At 47.2% G+C, this 20,766-nt stretch overlaps 1 protein-coding gene and 1 long non-coding RNA gene across 13 annotated transcripts in view; one reads left to right on the top strand and one right to left on the bottom strand.

Annotated features, from left to right (window-relative positions):
• magi2b (membrane associated guanylate kinase, WW and PDZ domain containing 2b) overlaps window positions 1-20,766 on the bottom strand; it is a 738,212-nt gene that overhangs the window by 128,164 nt on the left and 589,282 nt on the right. The window lies entirely within an intron of this gene.
• LOC144015459 (uncharacterized) lies at window positions 9,177-17,108 on the top strand. The gene is made up of 3 exons (XR_013282709.1): window positions 9,177-9,576; window positions 10,076-10,129; window positions 17,064-17,108. It is a non-coding gene; the product is annotated as an uncharacterized LOC144015459 (long non-coding RNA).

Genomic DNA, 20,766 nt, shown 5'->3' with positions numbered 1-20,766 from the left:
CAGAATGCGCTTTTTCACAAAACCAAAAGCTAAAATACTCTACTCAATACAAAGTCATTTCTTTACAGTCGTGTCTTTTCCAGTGGAGTGAATTCAAGTTAAAGGAAAATTGAAACAAACTTGCACTACTGTAAGTTTAAATACAGAAAAACATGACTGTGTGCAAGTGGGCTAAACGAGCCTGACGTCTGTTGGGGTCTGGCCACAGGATCTCATCAACATCACAGACAATGTCCTCTCGAGCTAAACATCGGAGGGAATATGCCCCTTGTGTTCCGAATCCATCCCTGGATTGACCTTACCTCAATGTCTCCACAGGCCCGTTCCATTGCCTGCAAATGAGGCATGAGGACGGGCACGTGGTTGGTGGTCATATACATGCCATCTCCAAGCAGAAATAAAAGTATTCTACTGTATAGGATTTCGAAATGGTGAGTAAGGGGTCAAGTACACAACCTCATATTGATCATGGTTGCTGAGCTGTTGGAAACTAACATTATCCTTGACAACAACAAACCTGGCTGCTCTGGTCTATCCTGTACAAGTTACTGCATCATGAAGTCCATCTAGAAATGTGATTTTGTGTTGTGCATTGAAGGGACCCGGTTTGGCATGATGGTGCAGTAGCCCTTGAAAACTTATGGCGGTATACAATGTGATACTTCCCCCACGCTGCACTGGGATATGCACAATCGCCCCTTGGCCAATTATATTTGGTCTCCGTCATCTGTTTTTGCTGAGGTTGGATACAGCCTCGTCAATGTAAATACATTCATGAGTCCGGGCAGCTCTGTCCATGTCCAAGATAACAAAAAATGCATATTGTGGATGGCTTTATTCAACGGACACAACAACCAGTGGTGTCGTCGAGGGTATACGGAGTATACCCACTTCCTTTTCAGTCAGCATTGAGTATACTCACTTCTAAATCCTCCTGATGCACATCGTTCAGCCACGGCCTAACCTTCTCTGCCTCTAATTGGCTGGTACTCCCTGCCTACACTGATTAGATTGGCTAATTTTTGGCATGAGGACTGATGAACCAATTCGAGGCAGAGTAGGGCAGGTCATGTCGTGGAAAACAATCATTCAAATGCTCCGCAATGGTGACCCAGAAATTTAGTTCAGGTAAACTGATTTGCACCCAAACATGGGATACTTCATTGCGTCGTGGGTTCGATTCCCGGGGTGAATGCTGCCGGTTACACACTAACGACATGCTCTACTTAAGTTTTACCGAAGCGGTAACACTTTATAATAACTATCCGTTATAAGTAGTTCATAGATCATTAGTTGATTGTTAATTAATGAGTTGTTAATGACTTATTAAATGTTTGTTAACTGTTTGTTAAGGATTTATACTTATGACTATAAACAGTTAATATGTCATTATTAAACTGTTAGTTATTGAGTTATAAATGACTTGTTAACTGTATATTAATCATTTGTAACTATATATTATAAATTAGTAAGACTAAGTTAACAAACTATTAGTAAATTACTTAATAATGACTTGTTAAGTATCAGTTAATAGTTTATATCTGTTATTAGGACGTTATTCTAAAGTGGTAGCTATTCCTCATTTATTAACTGTTATTAAATGAGGAACAGTTGCAACTTTACGATAATATCCCAATAGTATAAATTAGCTACTTACTAATATTTAACTTATATATTAGCTAATTCTTTACATAGTAGATGTTAACCATCTACTAATAACTATGAAACTTTGTCAAACAACAAACAGGTGGAACAAGTTGAAAGTACAGAATTTGAAGGTGAAATTTAAAATATAAAATTACTATGCCTTACCATGCCTAAATATCAATTTTCCGTACCATTGAACTTTTTCCACTCATGTGCTCCTCTACAAAGTTTCACTGGTATAGTATTAGTAGATGGTTAACAAACTATTAACAACTGCTGTAAAGAAGTGAGTTAATCTACTACTTAAATATTAGTTATTACTCTATTTATGTTATTGGGACGTTATTCTAAAGTTGCAACTACTCCACATTTACTAACACGTAATAAATGAGGAATAGTGGCAACTTTATAATAACGTCCCAATAACCTATACAAACTATGAAGTAATACTTATAAAGTCATTAGTAAGTAATTTTCTAATAGCTTGTTAACGATGTATTACTAATTTATAAAATATAGTTATGAATAATTACTATACAGTTAACAAGTCATTTAGAGCTCAATAACTAACAGTTTAAAAATAATTTTTTTACTATTTATAGACATCATTTTAAAACCTTAACAAACAGTTAACAAACATTTAATAAGTCATTAATAACTCATGAATTAACAGTTTACTAATGGTCTATTAACAAGTTATAACGGGTAGTTATTATAAAGTGTTACCGTGAGCAAGTACAAATGACGGATTTTTAATTCTTACATGTCACAGTTAATAAAAGAGGACGTGTTTCTGGGCTACTATATTTTTTATTTTATTTTTTTAATTACTGGTGAAAGTTGAGAGTACAACTTCTCAAGGGACCAATACACCACTGACAACAATATCTTGAGAACCGCTCCATCCCACCACACAGGTACTCCTCTAGCTTTCTGAATATATCTATAGGGTCCATGCTTGCAAAGTTCTCAAAATGGCTTAACTGAGTCTTTTTGTAGCGCACTGATTGGTGTTCAATTTTGTGAGTAAGTGTTTGTTATATGTATGTTATATTTTGAATAGATGTGTTTTCCCATTGGTGCCCTGAGATTTCATTTTTGAACAAAGTGGCTTATGTATGAAATAGTGTGTAGTGTGCAGGAGCAAGTATTTTACAAAAAGGAGCAAGTGTGTTACAGAATTGCAACTAAAGTGTAAAGTAGCACTTTTGTTTAAGGTATGGTCACACTTTCTTTAAGGCAGGCGTCCCCAAACTACGGCCCACCTTCACATTTGGCCCGGCCCCTTGAACAATACCGGAGGACCCAGCCTTCTGAATTTGGACACAGGCAATGACGCGAGCCTCGTATGGAGTTAGAATCATGCCAAAACCCTGTAAACACAAAAAACATCATCTACGTACACAGGCTGCTGCGAATACGTAATGTATTGCAATAGGCGTTCACAATCACAAACACTTCATTAATCTAAAGTAAAAAAAAAAAAAAGTAACATGGCACATCACTCATTTGATGAGGTAGCTGCAGTGTGCAGTCCCACCTACATCAAATCGTGGTATTTGATTTACTGACACGACGAGGAGAGGTAGGACTCAGACGCAGGATAAAGGTAGGCCACAAAGGCAATAGGTTTATTTCCGGCCAACAGCTGTCTACTCTCAACTTGAGAGGAGAAAGGGGAATAAAAAAGTGGAGAACTAAAAACGCTCCACTGGGGAGGAAAAAACAGGCAAAAGGTACAGGGGACAACAAAAGGCGCTCCGCAAGGGAGGAAACAAGGCTCAAGGCACAAGGGGTAACTAAGGGCGCTCCGCTGTGGAGGATAAGGCACAAAAACAAGGCAAAACAACAAGGTAACAGGAACAAGGACTCGAGGACTGTGGGACGCTTCCATGCACTGACTGTGACACTTCGGCAACGGAGGGGAGAATGCAGGTGGCTTTTATTGCTGTAGGTGATTGGTGGCAGGTGGTGATAATCAAGGGCGGGGACCGGTAATTATGGAGCGGCAGGAAGGGAAAGTGACCTGGGGTGAGAGGAGACTCAAAATATCAAAGTAAAACAGGAAACATGACTATGAAAATAAAAGCATGGCCGTCACGCCGGTGGCGGCGTGACATTTACTTTATTTAACCCGAAATCTAATCCTGCATCATAACGCCACTGCCTGGCCGTGGTGATTGTGAACAACGCCATGCTGAGCAACACGGCATAATGTAAGTGATAACAACAATAGAAACACCCATGGCTCTGGAAACGCCAATTGCACTACATTACGTAATCGCAGCAGTCTGGTAACGCTGCGACCATATGTCACGTGACCAGCAGTTGACCAATCACAGCGTAGTAGTCCTTAAACGAGTTGGCCAAACTCTCTCTCTATACGGCACTGATTCAACCGCGCCCCCTGCTGTAAAGTTTACTGGATTTGCGCGTGTAGATCTTGGGTTTTCGGCACGTAGAACTGGTCGGCAGAATATCACTGCCAAAAGTCACGTGACTTTTATCTGTAGTTGTAGAATTGCTTTTTACGTATGGAAAACATTTTTTGCTTCTTTGTGTGTGTAGAACACGTTTTGTGTGCGTCGATCACAGGTTTGTGTGCGTAGAACACGTTTTTTGTGTTCACGGGGTTTTGGCATGATTCTAACTCCATAGCCTCAAATAAATACACGTACTGAGCACTGAAGGAAGCACGTTTCTCTCCGTCGATCGGGATGAGTACAGACAGTCTCTCTCATTTTTGTCTCATTCCGGGTACTTTTCGAGTCAAATCATTCGCTGAACATGCGGAAGCACTCGACGAAAGCCGGATGTCTCAACTACGGGAACCGACGTGAGACTTAAGTACCCAGCTCTGAATGCAACTATCCCGCCACAATATGGCCAGCTGCAGGACAAGACAACAAAAATCACCTTTTTTCATTTGCACTGGATGAGAGCACGGACGCGCAGGCCACAGCACAGGTGCTTATTTTTATTCGTGGAGTTAGTGCAACTTTGAGATACGCGAGGAGCTGACAGCCATCCAGGGGAAATACACAGGTATGGTCACTTTTCTAACTTGAATGAGTGGGCGCAGGGTGGTGGTACGGTGCGATATTGTCGCTTGCCTTCGATGCAGGCGGCGTGGGTTCACTTCCCCACTCGGGAGACATGTTTGCATGCGTGCGTGTTTGTGTGAGTGAGTGTACTAAAAGAAAAAACCTTGAATGAGTAATTCTGATTATAAATCGTCACATTTTATCTATCTATAAATCTACTCCGCCGGTGGCGGCGTGACAGTACCCCCCCCTCAATGGCCCGGCTCTTGACGGCCTTTCAACAAGGAGTCCAAAAACAAGGGTGGGCGGAAGGGGGCACGGAGGTGGGAAACACGACCCACCCATCCGTCCCAGACAAAAAGGCAGTTCAGGAGGGCGTCCATGACGCCAGACGAGAGTCCCGTCGGGACCGTTCCGAAGACCTTTTCTTAGCGCAGGATCAGGTTCGGAAAGTACCAAGGGAATCCCGTGGATCGTTTTGACTTGGTAGGCCTGGCAGACTTGGCAGACTTGGCGAGGCGTGGCAGACTTGGCGTGGCAGGCTTAGCAGATTTGACGAGGCGTGGCAGGCTTGGCAGACTTGGCGTGGCAGGCTTGGCAGACTTGACGAGGCGTGGCAGGCTTGGCATGGACGGCTTTGGCGTGGACGGCTTTGGCTTGGTCGGCTTTGGCTTGGTCGGCTTTGGCTTGGTCGGCTTTGGCTTGGTCGGCGTGATGCAGAGACTTGGCGTGACTTGATGCAGAGACTTGGCGTGACTTGATGCAGAGACTTGGCGTGGCTCAGGGTCTTGGAGATGCGCCCGGCGAGACTCGGGGTCTTGAGGCAGTGACTGGCGAGGTTCAGGATCGAAAGGCTCAAGAGTCACCTGGTTGACTGCGGCTGAGGATGCACTGGTAGCTAATTGGTCCAAGACGTGATCCAAACAGTCTTTTCCCCATTCCAGTACGTTTCCGGAGTTCCAGTCGATTCTGGGGTTGTGTAGACGTAGCCAAGGGTGTCCCAGAACCAAAGTGGGTGACGAAGCTTGGATTACGTGGAAACGGAGATTCTCGATGTGTTGTCCAATTTGAACCTTCAGGGGTTCGGTGATGTGAGTGATACAAAAGAGTTCCTTGCCATTCAGAGCTCTAGCCTGAATGGTCCGGGTAAGGGGTTTGGTGGTGGCTCGTACTCGCTTTACGAGGCCCCAGTCCATGAGGCTCTCGTCGGAACCGGAGTCGATGAGGGCTGGCAGGTCTATGGTTATATCATGGTGGCTGATCTGGGCTTGCGTGATCTTTTGGGTCTTGGCAGGTCGGGGTGACGGGAAATTCACCGGTGAACCTCTCTTCACGGTGCAAGTTCCAACCAGATGACCAAGTTCACCACAGTAGAAGCAGCGGCCTTCTTGGCGGCGACGCTGTCGCTCCTCGGTGGTTAACTGGGCCCGACCAAGCTGCATGGGTTCCTCCTCGACGTTCTGCACTTCCCTTAGCGCTGGTCGGGGAGGCAAGATGAGCTGTGGCATTTCGATTTCCATTGGCGATGACAAGGGGGTTGGTTCCACCCTTCTATGGTGCCCGCTGGACTTGGTCAACTCCCGTCGGCGATGATCAGCACGAATCGCTAGGGAGATCAGAGCATCCAAGTCGGTAGGAAGGTCCACGGGTATTAGGAGTTCTTGGATGGCGGGTGAGAGTCCTTTCAGAAAGTGGTCCTGTAATGCTGTGGAGTTCCAGCCACTGTTTGTGGCCAAGGTGCGAAAGCGGATTGCGTAATCGTTGACGGGTTCCTTGCCTTGTTGGAGCCGGCTCAATGCTCGTGCCTTCTCTCGGTCATTGTTGTCGGGATCAAAGACCTGGCGCAAGGCGGCTTGAAAATCCTGTACAGTTTGGCAGACCAAGGAGCCCCTGGCCCATTCCGCGGTTGCCCAGGTCTTGGCTCGTCCAGTCAGGTGGGACACCATGAAGGCTACCCGGGACCGAGCTGTGGAAAATGCCTGTGGTGAGTGTTCAAAATGGATGTCACACTCCGTGAGAAAAGTCTGACATTGTCCAGGTTCACCGGAGTATCGTTCTGGGGAGGCCAGTCTCAATCCTACCCCGGTGAATGACGTGGTTGGGACGGAGAGTTCGGGGAGGGGTAGCTGTCCGGTGGGGGTTGGAGCTCGACGCCGCGTTTGGCTCACCAGTTCGTGGACCTGGCTCGACAGCTCCTCCAGCTGCGAAATCACGGCTTGCTGAACCTTTTCCTGGTTGGCAAGCCGGACCTCAAGGCCCTGCAGCGCAGCCTCGACCTTTCCTGCTGGGTCCATGCTGGCCGAAGTGTACTGACACGACGAGGAGAGGTAGGACTCAGACGCAGGATAAAGGTAGGCCACAAAGGCAATAGGTTTATTTCCGGCCAACAGCTGTCTACTCTCAACTTGAGAGGAGAAAGGGGAATCAAAAAGTGGAGAACTAAAAACGCTCCACTGGGGAGGAAAAAACAGGCAAAAGGTACAGGGGACAACAAAAGGCGCTCCGCAAGGGAGGAAACAAGGCTCAAGGCACAAGGGGTAACTAAGGGCGCTCCGCTGTGGAGGATAAGGCACAAAAACAAGGCAAAACAACAAGGTAACAGGAACAAGGACTCGAGGACTGTGGGACGCTTCCATGCACTGACTGTGACACTTCGGCAACGGAGGGGAGAATGCAGGTGGCTTTTATTGCTGTAGGTGATTGGTGGCAGGTGGTGATAATCAAGGGCGGGGACCGGTAATTATGGAGCGGCAGGAAGGGAAAGTGACCTGGGGTGAGAGGAGACTCAAAATATCAAAGTAAAACAGGAAACATGACTATGAAAATAAAAGCATGGCCGTCACGCCGGTGGCGGCGTGACATTTACTTTATTTAACCCGAAATCTAATCCTGCATCATAACGCCACTGCCTGGCCGTGGTGATTGTGAAAAACGCCATGCTGAGCAACACGGCATAATGTAAGTGATAACAACAATAGAAACACCCATGGCTCTGGAAACGCCAATTGCACTACATTACGTAATCGCAGCAGTCTGGTAACGCTGCGACCATATGTCACGTGACCAGCAGTTGACCAATCACAGCGTAGTAGTTCTTAAACGAGTTGGCCAAACTCTCTCTCTATACGGCACTGATTCAACCGCGCCCCCTGCTGTAAAGTTTACTGGATTTGCGCGTGTAGATCTTGGGTTTTCGGCACGTAGAACTGGTCGGCAGAATATCACTGCCAAAAGTCACGTGACTTTTATCTGTAGTTGTAGAATTGCTTTTTACGTATGGAAAACATTTTTTGCTTCTTTGTGTGTGTAGAACACGTTTTGTGTGCGTCGATCACAGGTTTGAGTGCGTAGAACACGTTTTTTGTGTTCACGGGGTTTTGGCATGATTCTAACTCCATAGCCTCAAATAAATACACGTACTGAGCACTGAAGGAAGCACGTTTCTCTCCGTCGATCGGGATGAGTACAGACAGTCTCTCTCATTTTTGTCTCATTCCGGGTACTTTTCGAGTCAAATCATTCGCTGAACATGCGGAAGCACTCGACGAAAGCCGGATGTCTCAACTACGGGAACCGACGTGAGACTTAAGTACCCAGCTCTGAATGCAACTATCCCGCCACAATATGGCCAGCTGCAGGACAAGACAACAAAAATCACCTTTTTTCATTTGCACTGGATGAGAGCACGGACGCGCAGGCCACAGCACAGGTGCTTATTTTTATTCGTGGAGTTAGTGCAACTTTAAGATACGCGAGGAGCTGACAGCCATCCAGGGGAAATACACAGGTATGGTCACTTTTCTAACTTGAATGAGTGGGCGCAGGGTGGTGGTACGGTGCGATATTGTCGCTTGCCTTCGATGCAGGCGGCGTGGGTTCACTTCCCCACTCGGGAGACATGTTTGCATGCGTGCGTGTTTGTGTGAGTGAGTGTACTAAAAGAAAAAACCTTGAATGAGTAATTCTGATTATAAATCGTCACATTTTATCTATCTATAAATCTACTCTGATAAAATACAACACCACAAATAGTGGTGAAGGTAGTGAAATCTTTTGTGCTACATGCAAGTGCTGTATCACTTAAATTTGGTTTCTTAGCCTGATTGCTTTGTGATTTTCACTGGGAAGTTGATGAAAGAGAGCATGGCAAACAATAGGCGCTTTCACACCGCAGGAACTTATGAAGGAACTTCCCTATGTTCCGGGGGAGTTTGTCCAAAGTTTGCGTTCACACACAAAACCAGTTCCGGGTCTGGGGGGGTCGAAACGGTACTACCTAAGTTCCTAGGCCTGAGGAGGGTATTTGGGTGTACCCTGAACTACACAAGGTGGGGGCGTGTTGTCTAGTGTGTTATGATTGGTTGACTGGGTGAGGAGGTGTGTCGTTTTGGTTAGATGATTTTTTTTTTCCCGCGGTAAAGCCGCCATTTCTTCTTTACTTTACTCTATCGGGCGCTACGACTTTTTCTTCAAACATTTCGGCAATGGAAGGATTAAAAAAACCGAGAGGTGGACGGACGAGGAAGTACAGGCTCTCCTGAGCAAACATGGGACGAGGAGACCCAACGGCACTTCGAAAGTCCAACAAGAAACGATAATAACCGCGAAGCTAGCAGAGTTAACATTACACACACAAAAGCAGGTGAGGGAAAAACTAAAGAAACTCCAACAGGACTAAAGGAAACTCAAGGACCACAACAACCACAGTGGAAATGACCGCAAAATTAATAAATGTATGAAAGACTGGACGACATTCTCGGCCACCGGATGGGTTGTACCACCAATAGTACAAAGGAGGACTCTGCAATCACCATGCTGGAAGCAATGTGCAAGGACACGGCAGTGTGCGAGGATTCATTGCCAACAGCCTTGCTAACACACGAAGGTAAGACAGAATTGCCTCATGCACATCTTTGTATATAAATTTATTTAGGTCGATGCTTGGTCGCAACGTGGCTTTTACACCGCGCTAGCATTAAACTGTTAGCGTAGCATGTTAGCTTAAGCTTGGCAAAGTCACGCATCCAGGGCAACTCCGAGCCCATGTAATGTGAAATCATTCCTAAATCAATTAACCTAGTAAACGAAAAGTATTGTAGGCAGCTAACGCCGAAATAGCCCTGCTTTCAGTGACGAAATTGAAAAGCTTCGTGAAAAGGACGTGTGGAAGCTAGCCATACTATTCACTGTTAAAAGCAAAACAACCACTTCGTTTTTTTTTGTTTTTTTTTTTTCCTTAATACAAAGCTCTGCATTCAACGTAACAAAAACGTTTTAACTTGTTAGCCTCATCACCTAACAACTCATAAAAAAACAAAAAAAACAACAACTCATAAACAGTTCTAGGGAAACTGAAAAATAATGTTATGTACTGTGACTTACAGCTGGACCTTCTCTGTGCTCTCCTTTACGTTATGATGCCTCCCTGAACAGTCCTGGTATGTTTCATTTCATTTTATATAACTTCAAAAGCTTCATTTAAAACTTTTAAAGCAACACCCCACTCACAATTAATTTTGCTTCGTTGAATAAGGCAGTGTGTTTGTTTGTGTCATGGTTCGGTTCTCAGCCCTGTTGTGCTCTTGTGTGTGTGTTTTCAGTGCCAATTACGAGGGGGGCGTTTCCCAGCCCCACACCTGCATCAAGTTGGCAATCAAGACTTTAAAAGGACTCCGAGCAGCACTGCACGCTGTCGGATTATTATTTGCTCACCTCCGTGTCCAAGTGTTCTCCGCGTTTCCCTGTTGGTAAAAGTTTTTTGAATCTGCCGTCGTCTTTAGTTTACTTGTATTCACGTGTGTGTTTCCGCGTCGCCTTTTGTTTGATATACTCGTGTTGATTGATTCCGTGTACATTTCGTGTCGTCCTTGCCGGGTGCAAGTGAGTTATGTTTTTCTTGTCCTTGCTGTTAGCAAGTGTTTTTTGTTACGTTAGTTCTCCTTGCCGTTTGCAAGCGATTTTGGTTATGTTAGTTTTCCTTGCAGTTGCAAGCGCTTTTTGTTACATTCGTGTTCCCTGCCTTTTGCGGGAGTTTTGTGTTTTCCAATTCCTCCTTGCCTTTTGCAAGTGTCCTTTGTTACTGCCGTGTCCCTCGCCTGTGTGCAGGGGCACCGCTGAAAATTTCGTTGTCTTGCCTGCGCGCAAGCTTTGTGATTTCGGTTTTTCCAAGAGAATAAATCGAGGTTGTTTTCCTCCTCCGAGCCTGCCTTTTTGGGATCTGTTCTTTATCGACTCAATCGAGTCGTCACAGAATAATCCGACCATGGATCCCGCAGACTCGGAGAAGGTGAGACGGGCGTTGGCCAGCCAGGGGCAACGGGTTGGGCAAACTGAGACCACCTTGGTGGGACTCCAAGAGGTGGTAGGCAGGCTTGCTCACCGGTGCGAGGAGATGTTCGCGAGGCTCGAGCAGCTCGGTTCCCGCGGAGTGCTCAACTCGGAACTTCCGCGAACAGACTCAGCCACGTTGGCACCCCCAGCAGCTCCTAGGGAACCCGTTTTGCCCCATCCGTCGCGCTATGACGGACAGCCGGGTGGTTGCGGTCAGTTCTTGCATCAATGTTCGCTTATTTTCGATCAGCAACCGTACACCTACGCTCGTGATCAATCTAAGATTGCTTTCATTATGAGCCTCCTGTCTGGTCAAGCCGCTACCTGGGCGATGGTGGTGAGCAACTCACGACCAGACCTCCGGTCCTCCTTCCCGACTTTTGTTTCAGAATTTCAACGTGTGTTCGACCATCCAGTCAGGGGGAAGGAGGCCGGAGGTCGGTTGTTAGACTTAGTGCAAGGAGAAAGATCAGTCGCGGACTACTCGATCGCGTTTCGAATTCTGGCCGCGGAAAGCGGATTTGATGACTGTGCTTTACGAAGCATTTTCCGTCGTGGATTGAACACTGTACTTAAAGATGAGTTGGCGGTCCGTGACGATACGAACTCTCTCGAGGGACTTATAGAACTCACCATTCGGTTGGACAACCGCTTACGTGAACGGCACCGAGAGCGTGTCTGTGAGCGGCATGGGCCATCCGTCAACCACCGCATGACTGGACTCAGCCTCGTCGACGACGCAGAAACACGTTCCCTCCCGGGCGCCCCAGCTGACACAGGGGGGCTCATGCAGGTCGGAGGTGGACGTCTGCATCCCGAGGAGCGTCGCCGTCGATGGCTCACGGGAGCCTGTCTCTACTGCGGTCAACCAGGGCATCGGGTGGCTTCCTGCCCGGCGAAACCACCACGTCGGACGCGACCAACCACCCGACTGGGGGGTCGGGCCAAGGAGACCCAGGAGTCTGGAATTGACTCGAACCAGGGTAAGCACTTGCCGGGGGGAACCGAACCTAGCCTTGCGAGTAGGACTAGCTGTGATGTTCAACGGTTAGAATTGACAGGGGAGTTGTCCGATGGCGGTATGAATCTTAAAATTAAGGCACTCATAGATTCGGGGGCCGATGATTGCTTCGTCGACCCGTGTGTGGTCGAGGCGTTAGGGAGTCCGGTGGAACCATTAGAGAAGGTTAAGGAGGTTTTCGACCTCGATGGGCGGTTATTGGCGCAGGTCCGACATGTTACCGGACCACTTACTTTGAAGCTTTCGGGGAACCATGTTGAGAGAAGGAGCTTTTTCATTATGCCATCCCGTTCTGCTCCTCTAGTGTTGGGCCTGCCGTGGTTAAAGACTCATAATCCCGATATTGATTGGGAGAAGCCGGCCCTAGAGAACTGGAGTCCCTTCTGCCATGCTCATTGTTTGAAGTCGGCAGGAGGGGCTACCACAGTACCAGTTAGCCTTGCTCCAGAACCCGTTTGTCTTGATCATGTCCCCGAGGAATACCATGACCTAAGTAAGGTTTTTAGCAAAGATCGCGCGCAAGCATTGCCGCCCCATAGGCCTTATGATTGTGCGATAGAGTTGATCCCAAATGCGCCATTGCCGGGTTCACGCCTTTATCAGGTGTCCCAGCCGGAACAGGACGCCTTACGGGAATATATTTCGTCTTCACTAGCAACCGGTCAGATCCGACCGTCAAAATCACCCGTAGGTGCGGGGTTTTTCTTTATCGAGAAAAAGGATAAAACTCTCCGTCCGTGCGTAGATTATCGAGGCTTGAACGACATTACCATAAAAAATAAATATCCGCTTCCCCTGTTAGACTCAGCATTTGCCCCGTTACAGTCCGCTAGAATTTTTACAAAGCTCGACCTGCGTAGTGCCTACCATCTGGTGAGGATACGGGAGGGGGATGAGTGGAAGACCGCCTTCAAGACCCCACTCGGGCATTTTGAGTATTGCGTAATGCCATTCGGTTTGACTAATGCCCCAGCGGTGTTCCAATGTCTGATTAATGATGTCCTTAGGGACATGCTGAACATTTTTTGTTTTGTCTATTTGGACGACATCTTAATTTTCTCACGCGATGTGCACGAACACCGGCAACATGTCCGCTTGGTTCTCCAGCGCCTTCTTGAGAACCGGCTCTACGTTAAGGCGGAGAAGTGTGAATTCCACTCTAAGTCGGTTCAGTTCCTGGGCTTTATCATTGAGGGAGGGCAACTTCGAGCGGATCCGGTCAAGACCCAGGCCGTGGTCGATTGGCCGAGCCCCAAGACACGGAAACAGCTGCAACGTTTTTTGGGCTTCGCCAATTTCTATCGGCGTTTTATTAGGAATTATAGTTTACGGGCAGCCCCACTTACCAAGCTGACTTCGAGTAAAGTCCCGTTTAGGTGGACACCTAGTGCCGAAGAGGCGTTCCATGATTTAAAACAGTTGTTTGTCAACCCACCTGTACTGGTCCACCCTAATACCGATGTTGCTTTTGTGGTCGAGGTTGACGCGTCGGATTCAGGAGTGGGGGCGGTCCTGTCCCAGCGGTCGCCAGAAGACGGGAAGCTCCACCCCTGTGCCTTCTTCTCCAGGCGACTGAGCCCCGCTGAGGCCAACTACGACGTCGGGAACCGGGAGCTGTTGGCAATTGTCCTGGCGCTACAGGAATGGCGACACTGGCTGGAGGGCGCCAAGGAGCCCTTTGAGGTTCTGACGGATCACAAAAACCTGGCGTACCTCCGGGCCGCCAAGAGACTCAACTCACGGCAGGCACGCTGGGCCTTGCTGTTTACACGATTCAACTTTGTCGTGAACTATCGCCCGGGTTCCCGGAACCAGAAGTCCGACGCTCTGTCCCGAATGCATGATGCTGCAACTCCCGAGGTCGGGACAGAACCGGTCCTGCCAGAACATTGCTTTATGGGTGCGCTGCGTTGGGAGATCGAAAAAAGAGTCCTGGATGCTCTGGAGGGAATCACTATTCCTGGGGAATGCCCGGCCGAGAAACTATTTGTTCCTGTCCCGTTGCGGGCGGAGGTCCTGCAGTGGGGTCACAGCTCACGAGTGGCATGTCATCCGGGAATTAACAGGACTCTTGCCCTCGTCAGCCAGCGTTTCTGGTGGCCAGAAATGAAGAAGGACATTGTCGAATTCGTCAAGGCCTGTACCGCTTGTGCATGCGGCAAATCCTCCCACCAGCCTCCGGTGGGTCTACTACGGCCGCTACCCATCCCGTCGCGGCCATGGTCCCACATCTCCCTGGACTTCATCACAGGCCTCCCTAGGTCGAGAGGAAACACAGTGATTATGACCGTGGTAGACCGGTTCTCTAAGCTGTCTCACTTTGTCGCCCTCGCCAAGCTACCGTCATCCTGGGAGACAGCACAGCTCCTCATCCGTCACGTGTTTCGGCTCCACGGCATTCCGATGGACTTGGTATCAGACCGTGGGCCGCAATTCATCTCCCAGGTCTGGAGAAAGTTTTGCAAGCTGCTGGGGGCCACCGCCAGCTTGTCTTCTGGATATCACCCCCAAACAAACGGCCAAACAGAGAGGGCCAACCAGGACCTCGAAGCAGCCCTCCGATGTGTTTGTCTACACAATCCTGAATCCTGGTCTTCTCACCTCTCTTGGATCGAGTACGCCACCAACACCCTGCCGTCATCAGCGACTGGACGCTCACCTTTTATGGCGGCTTATGGCTATCAGCCACCCCTGTTCCCGTCACAGGAAGGTTCCATTGAACTGCCCACGGTCCAGCATCATCTTCGGCGGGCCCACAAGGTATGGCGGGAAACCCGAGCGGCGTTGTCCCGCACGGCGGTCCGCAACAAAGAGATCGCGGATCGCCGGCGGCGTCCGGAACCCTCCTACCAGCCAGGAGACAAAGTCTGGCTCTCTTCCCGGGACATGCACCTTGCTGGGTGCTCCAAGAAGTTGGGTCCGCGTTACATTGGACCTTTCGAGATTCTCTCAATCATTAATCCTGTTACAGTGAAGCTCAGACTACCGCCCTCACTCAAGGTGCATCCGGTGTTCCACGTCTCCCTCCTCAAGCCAGAGACCCCCAGCCCTCTGCATCCTCCTGAACCAGCTCCGCCTCCTCCCCGGTTGGTCGATGGAGATCCCGTCTACACGGTCAAAGAAATCTTGGACTCGAGGCCCAGGGGCCGGGGCTTCCAGTATCTGGTCGACTGGGAGGGCTATGGACCCGAAGAGCGCCAGTGGATCCCCCGCTCCTGGATCCTGGACCCGTCATTGCTCGAGACCTTCCATACTGCACACCCAAATAAACCAGGTGGTCCGCCAAGGGGCGTCCGTTAAGGGGGGGGTACTGTCATGGTTCGGTTCTCAGCCCTGTTGTGCTCTTGTGTGTGTGTTTTCAGTGCCAATTACGAGGGGGGCGTTTCCCAGCCCCACACCTGCATCAAGTTGGCAATCAAGACTTTAAAAGGACTCCGAGCAGCACTGCACGCTGTCGGATTATTATTTGCTCACCTCCGTGTCCAAGTGTTCTCCGCGTTTCCCTGTTGGTAAAAGTTTTTTGAATCTGCCGTCGTCTTTAGTTTACTTGTATTCACGTGTGTGTTTCCGCGTCGCCTTTTGTTTGATATACTCGTGTTGATTGATTCCGTGTACATTTCGTGTCGTCCTTGCCGGGTGCAAGTGAGTTATGTTTTTCTTGTCCTTGCTGTTAGCAAGTGTTTTTTGTTACGTTAGTTCTCCTTGCCGTTTGCAAGCGATTTTGGTTATGTTAGTTTTCCTTGCAGTTGCAAGCGCTTTTTGTTACATTCGTGTTCCCTGCCTTTTGCGGGAGTTTTGTGTTTTCCAATTCCTCCTTGCCTTTTGCAAGTGTCCTTTGTTACTGCCGTGTCCCTCGCCTGTGTGCAGGGGCACCGCTGAAAATTTCGTTGTCTTGCCTGCGCGCAAGCTTTGTGATTTCGGTTTTTCCAAGAGAATAAATCGAGGTTGTTTTCCTCCTCCGAGCCTGCCTTTTTGGGATCTGTTCTTTATCGACTCAATCGAGTCGTCACAGTTTGTTTATTGGACATTATAAACAAATGAGTAGCAGTTAACATTTTAAAAGAAAGAAGAAACTTATTGCAATCATTCATAATAGTTTACATGTTCAAAGGAGTAGAAAGAAGTTAAAAACTTGTCTAGTCCTACCCATTCTTTATATCTACTGACTCATTTCATTAAAAAAAAAAAAAAAAAAGTACATTACTGGAATGTATTAATTTACTACACATTTTCTTTTACTGGAATGTACTAAAAGAAAATGTGTAATCCTGCTTGTGTAAACAATTGCACCTTAACACATGCGTGCATTTGTCATTAACGTATGTACATGAAATTCATAGGCATACACAATAATAAATCCTCATACTCACATATACAATTTTCATTTCACTCATAATGGTGCATTGAGAAAGGGGGAAAAAAAAAAGTTACATTCCTGCAATTTTACTAGTGTGTATTGCCTAAAAAAGCTTCAAGTGCATGCCGCCATATTTGGCAATGTAGTGTGGCATATTCTGTTCTGTAACTATGAAAAATTAAAGTACATTAACGTGAGTGCCGTGTTTTACCCCTACCTAAATCATTGTACTGTACTCTTACTCATAGCACGAATCTGTTGAAACCGTTTAAGTCAGGGGTGGCAAACTGCGGTCCTCGAGGGCCGGTGTCCTGCAGGTTTTGCAGATTTCCCTACTCGAAGTGCAGCTGATTCCAATTAACAGGCTCGTTATCAGGTTTCTGCAGAGCTTGCTGATGAGCTGATCATGAATCAGCTGTGTTGAAGAAGGGAAATATCCAAAACCAGCAGGACTGCAGCCCTCGAGGACCGGATCTCGCCACCCCTGGTTTAAGTCGATGCGTTAGGAAGGTACAAGCGAGGATGGTCCGTCCACAAGCAGAAACTGCGCCACTCGAACAGAGTTTCCTGCCCCTTTGTCAAGTTCCAATAAGTTCAAAGTCATGTAACTGGAAGCTCATCAAAAGTATTTACTGTCACTCATTGTACATTTACATCCCTATAGGTTAGCGGACACGGGACCGAGACCACCTATTTTTGGAATACCTGCACATATTTGATGAAAAGAAGGGGGAGTCCACGAGTGCAACGTTCTTAGAAGAAATGCAGTTGCACAAGGAGGACCTTGAACTCAGACGCGAGCAGCACAAGGAGGAAGTTGACCTCAGAAGCGAGGAGCGCAAGGAAGATCAGCACGTGGCACATGAGCTGGTTGAACAAAGGCACGACAGAGAGTTCCAAATGGGCTTCCTGGCAGTCCAAAACAGACTTGTGGACACAAATAAGCCAAATGCATAAGTAATAAATGCTTTTGTTTTCATATCACTTTTGTGGTTCTGGGTTTTTTTTCCACACGAATAAAAACTTATGCTCAATGAATTCTTTTTAATGTTTTTATTTTTGACAAACAGTAATGCAAACATAATTACAGCGTCCCACCATTCAGAGGTTCTGATGTTCTTCCACTCCCTGCGCGGAACACACCCAGATTGGTAGAAGTGGCAAATCTGAAACAGAAACACAACAAATTAATAAATGTTAATATCTACATTAATTACTTTTGTGCAACAGCCTTGTGATTTACATGACAGAATACCTTAAAATAGCGGAATATGCACCAATTTATGGCCCTATGATAAACCACTGGCTTGAGGTGGCAATCTGACACTTCCAAAATCAGCACTTTTCCCAAAATCCCGGCACCTTTGTTCTAACATTCGTGCATCGTCAAAGAAAGCAAGCCATTTCAACACTTTGGATCGGTCAATCATGTGTTTAACAGAAAAAAAAAAAAAACAAACATGCGGACAGACTAACAATACGTCCAGGTCCAACGGTATTATGAAATACGCAGCGTACATGTAGCGTGAACAGCTACTCGCCATCAAGCCCTATTTTGCCGTGAATTGCACGAGAACTAGGCAGGAAACACCAGTTTCCAGCGATTGCCCTTTTCATGGCAGAAAGTACGACAAAATATCCACAAACGACCGACGCGCGGGGACACACGCAAGTAGACGTGCAACTGAACGCGCCAGTCATACGTTGTGTTTAAGGCACTAATACACTCTGTAACTTCATTTTTTTTTTTCGTGTTCTCCACCTTGCAAGGGGAGCTCCGTTACATGTTACAGCTTAATTCCGATGTGAAATAAATTTCGTATAATTGTGTTTAAACCTTACCAGTGCACGTCTTCGTGCTTGCAGGTTTGACTGTCTTTCCAAGTGAGCAAGTCCTGCCCATTTCTCATCTTGATGTGGTAATACGGCGGGTCCCAATGGTTCTCATCAACCTTTCCCGTGAAGTTCTAATTGCTGCAAACACAACTCTGTACATGACAAGGAAAACGAAAAGATGATATGCCTTGTATTATAACAAATGGCGATGGAGGGTCAAAGGTCGCGTTTTTCAACGTCACACTGGTTGTTTGTCATTCAGTTTTACCGGTACCGCCACTTGCTGGACAGGCGGGGTAGTGCTGTTTTTTTTCCTCCCCTGACATACGTCATCAGTCTCATTTGAATAAACTACCCTGCCTGCTTTCATGCCGTGTGAACGCAAACTCGTGGGCCGCTCACAAGTTCTTCGGACCCGGAACTGACTCTACCATGAACTCAAAGTTCCTGGGCTTTTTGGTGTGAAAGCGCCTAATGTGCCTACAAGCCAAATGGAACCTAAAAGATTGAGAGGCTGCTCATATTCGTCATAAGTATGAGAGGTTCTGCTTTGAACTTTGAAAGTTGAACTTTTACCTGTTAAGGTCAACAAAATATTAATGTTCCACGGACTTTTTTTTCTGTGAAGATCCTGGAAAGTGTTGTCAATATTTGGTTATATGTGGCTTTCAATAAAACAAACGTTTAAGCACCCTTGCAATCGCCACACTTTTTTTCTGTTATAAACTGACCCCGGCCCCCCATCGGTGAAGGAAAACGTTATGTGGCCCTCACAGGAAAAAAGTTTGGGGACCCCTGGTTTAAGGTATTGTGACAACAAGTTTTGTTACCTTGGTTTAAGCATGTGTCTATAGTGTTTAAGCAATGGGCAAAAACTGTACACAGTCATGTCAATTACATTCATAACAGGATGTTTCGTGGACCCATGCCAGAAAATTAACCAGGAGGTTTAAAGCAGACATTTTCATTGAATTCCACAGCTCGAACGTTGACCAAACAGGGGAATGTCATTCAAATATGCAGCCAAGCCACCTAGGGTAATAAAGTTGCAGGTGGGTTTGTAAAGTTTTCTACAGTACAGTGTAACAACTATGGCCTATGGCCCAATCCACCCTCTATTTTTTTTTTTAAAGTTTGCTTCTTCTAAAGCAAATTCTCTGCAGTTGCATAAATATTCCACAGCCCACACAGGATCTAAGCTTGGTTAGCTCTGCAGGTGGTCACTCAACCACCAACAAAGCTCTTTTGAAGCCGCTGACCAGGTGACAAAGGAATTTATGCGTCTGCCGAAGGAGTGTATTCAAGCCCGACATCCCGGAGCCCGAGAAGACTACTCCAATGATTTGGAATACACAAACGACTGATCAAAGGAATGTTCATGACCTCTTATCAATCACAAAGAATATTCTGGCATCTCGCCCCTCCATGGGGCACTCCTGGAACGTCTAGATGGAGCAACAGCACCGTCAAGTGGTGAAACTTGAAACTATCCTTAGTGACAATTCATATAAGTAACCGCATTTTACACATTTATACCATGATAATTCTTGACAGATAACTGAACTACGAATGATTCATGTTATATCTTTGTGTGTATGAACGTCCTATTTCATTTGTACTCCATAAGGAATGAAAGGTAATCAATATCTTTCAGTTCAGTCAGATTAGGCTCAAGTAGAAATTACCTCACAAGTTGGTTTATGATGCATTAATTACGATGTGTGTTAAACGGGTTGTGTGGGAAAACTGATTTGCCAGACTGACCAAATTTAATGCCAAATTATTAATCCCTTTAATAATTTTTTTTTTTTAAGTCTGCGTGAGCGAACAGAAAGGGTGTGCCACCCCATACTGAAGCCCCGCCCATAGACTTTAAAAAGACGAGGGGACCCCCTCGCTCTCTCTCTTCCAACTTCGCTTCTTCCAACATCATCTTCCGATGCCTCTTCCCGATCGCTCTCTACCTGCAAGTTTCCCAGCCTGCTCCAACTCTTTGTTCCAAGAAACTTGCCAACACGTGGCCCTTTTTTCCTGGCAGCAACCATTGCCACGAGAGCAGACACTCGCTCCACGCCACGCCAAAGCAGGTGCAAACTGCAACGCTGACTAAAGAATCTTTTACTCCCTTTTCTTGTTTTCCCTTTTTTTTCTCCTCACCATCGGTGATTGCCCACCAGTAGCGAGCTCCGCGGCCCCGGGGTACACTTGCAACGTACCGCCGGACTGACTCAATGTTGTGCACCTAAGCCGCTCCTCACCTCACCTGCTATTCGGTGGCGCCCCGCCGCGGTGCCAGCTCACCTCCAACGGCTGACCTTCCCCGCACGCCGGCGCGTAGCGGACCGAGCTCCAACACCTGGAGTCGGACAGCTGTCCGGCAGAACCAACCTCGCCGGAGAATCAACCTCGCCGAGTCGCCGACCAATCAAGGGACGAGCCGCGCAACTACGTCAGCCCCCAAGTGGCTCCCTTGCTCACCTGTGGAATAGCCCTTTTTTTTTTTTTTCTTGCCTTTTTCAACGAACATTGAC

The sequence above is a fragment of the Festucalex cinctus genome, chromosome 3 (assembly GCF_051991245.1).
Source record: "Festucalex cinctus isolate MCC-2025b chromosome 3, RoL_Fcin_1.0, whole genome shotgun sequence".
Classification (NCBI taxonomy): Eukaryota; Metazoa; Chordata; class Actinopteri; order Syngnathiformes; family Syngnathidae; genus Festucalex; species Festucalex cinctus.
The sequence above is the reverse complement of the archived record's forward strand: the minus strand, read 5'-3'. Positions and strand labels throughout refer to the sequence as shown.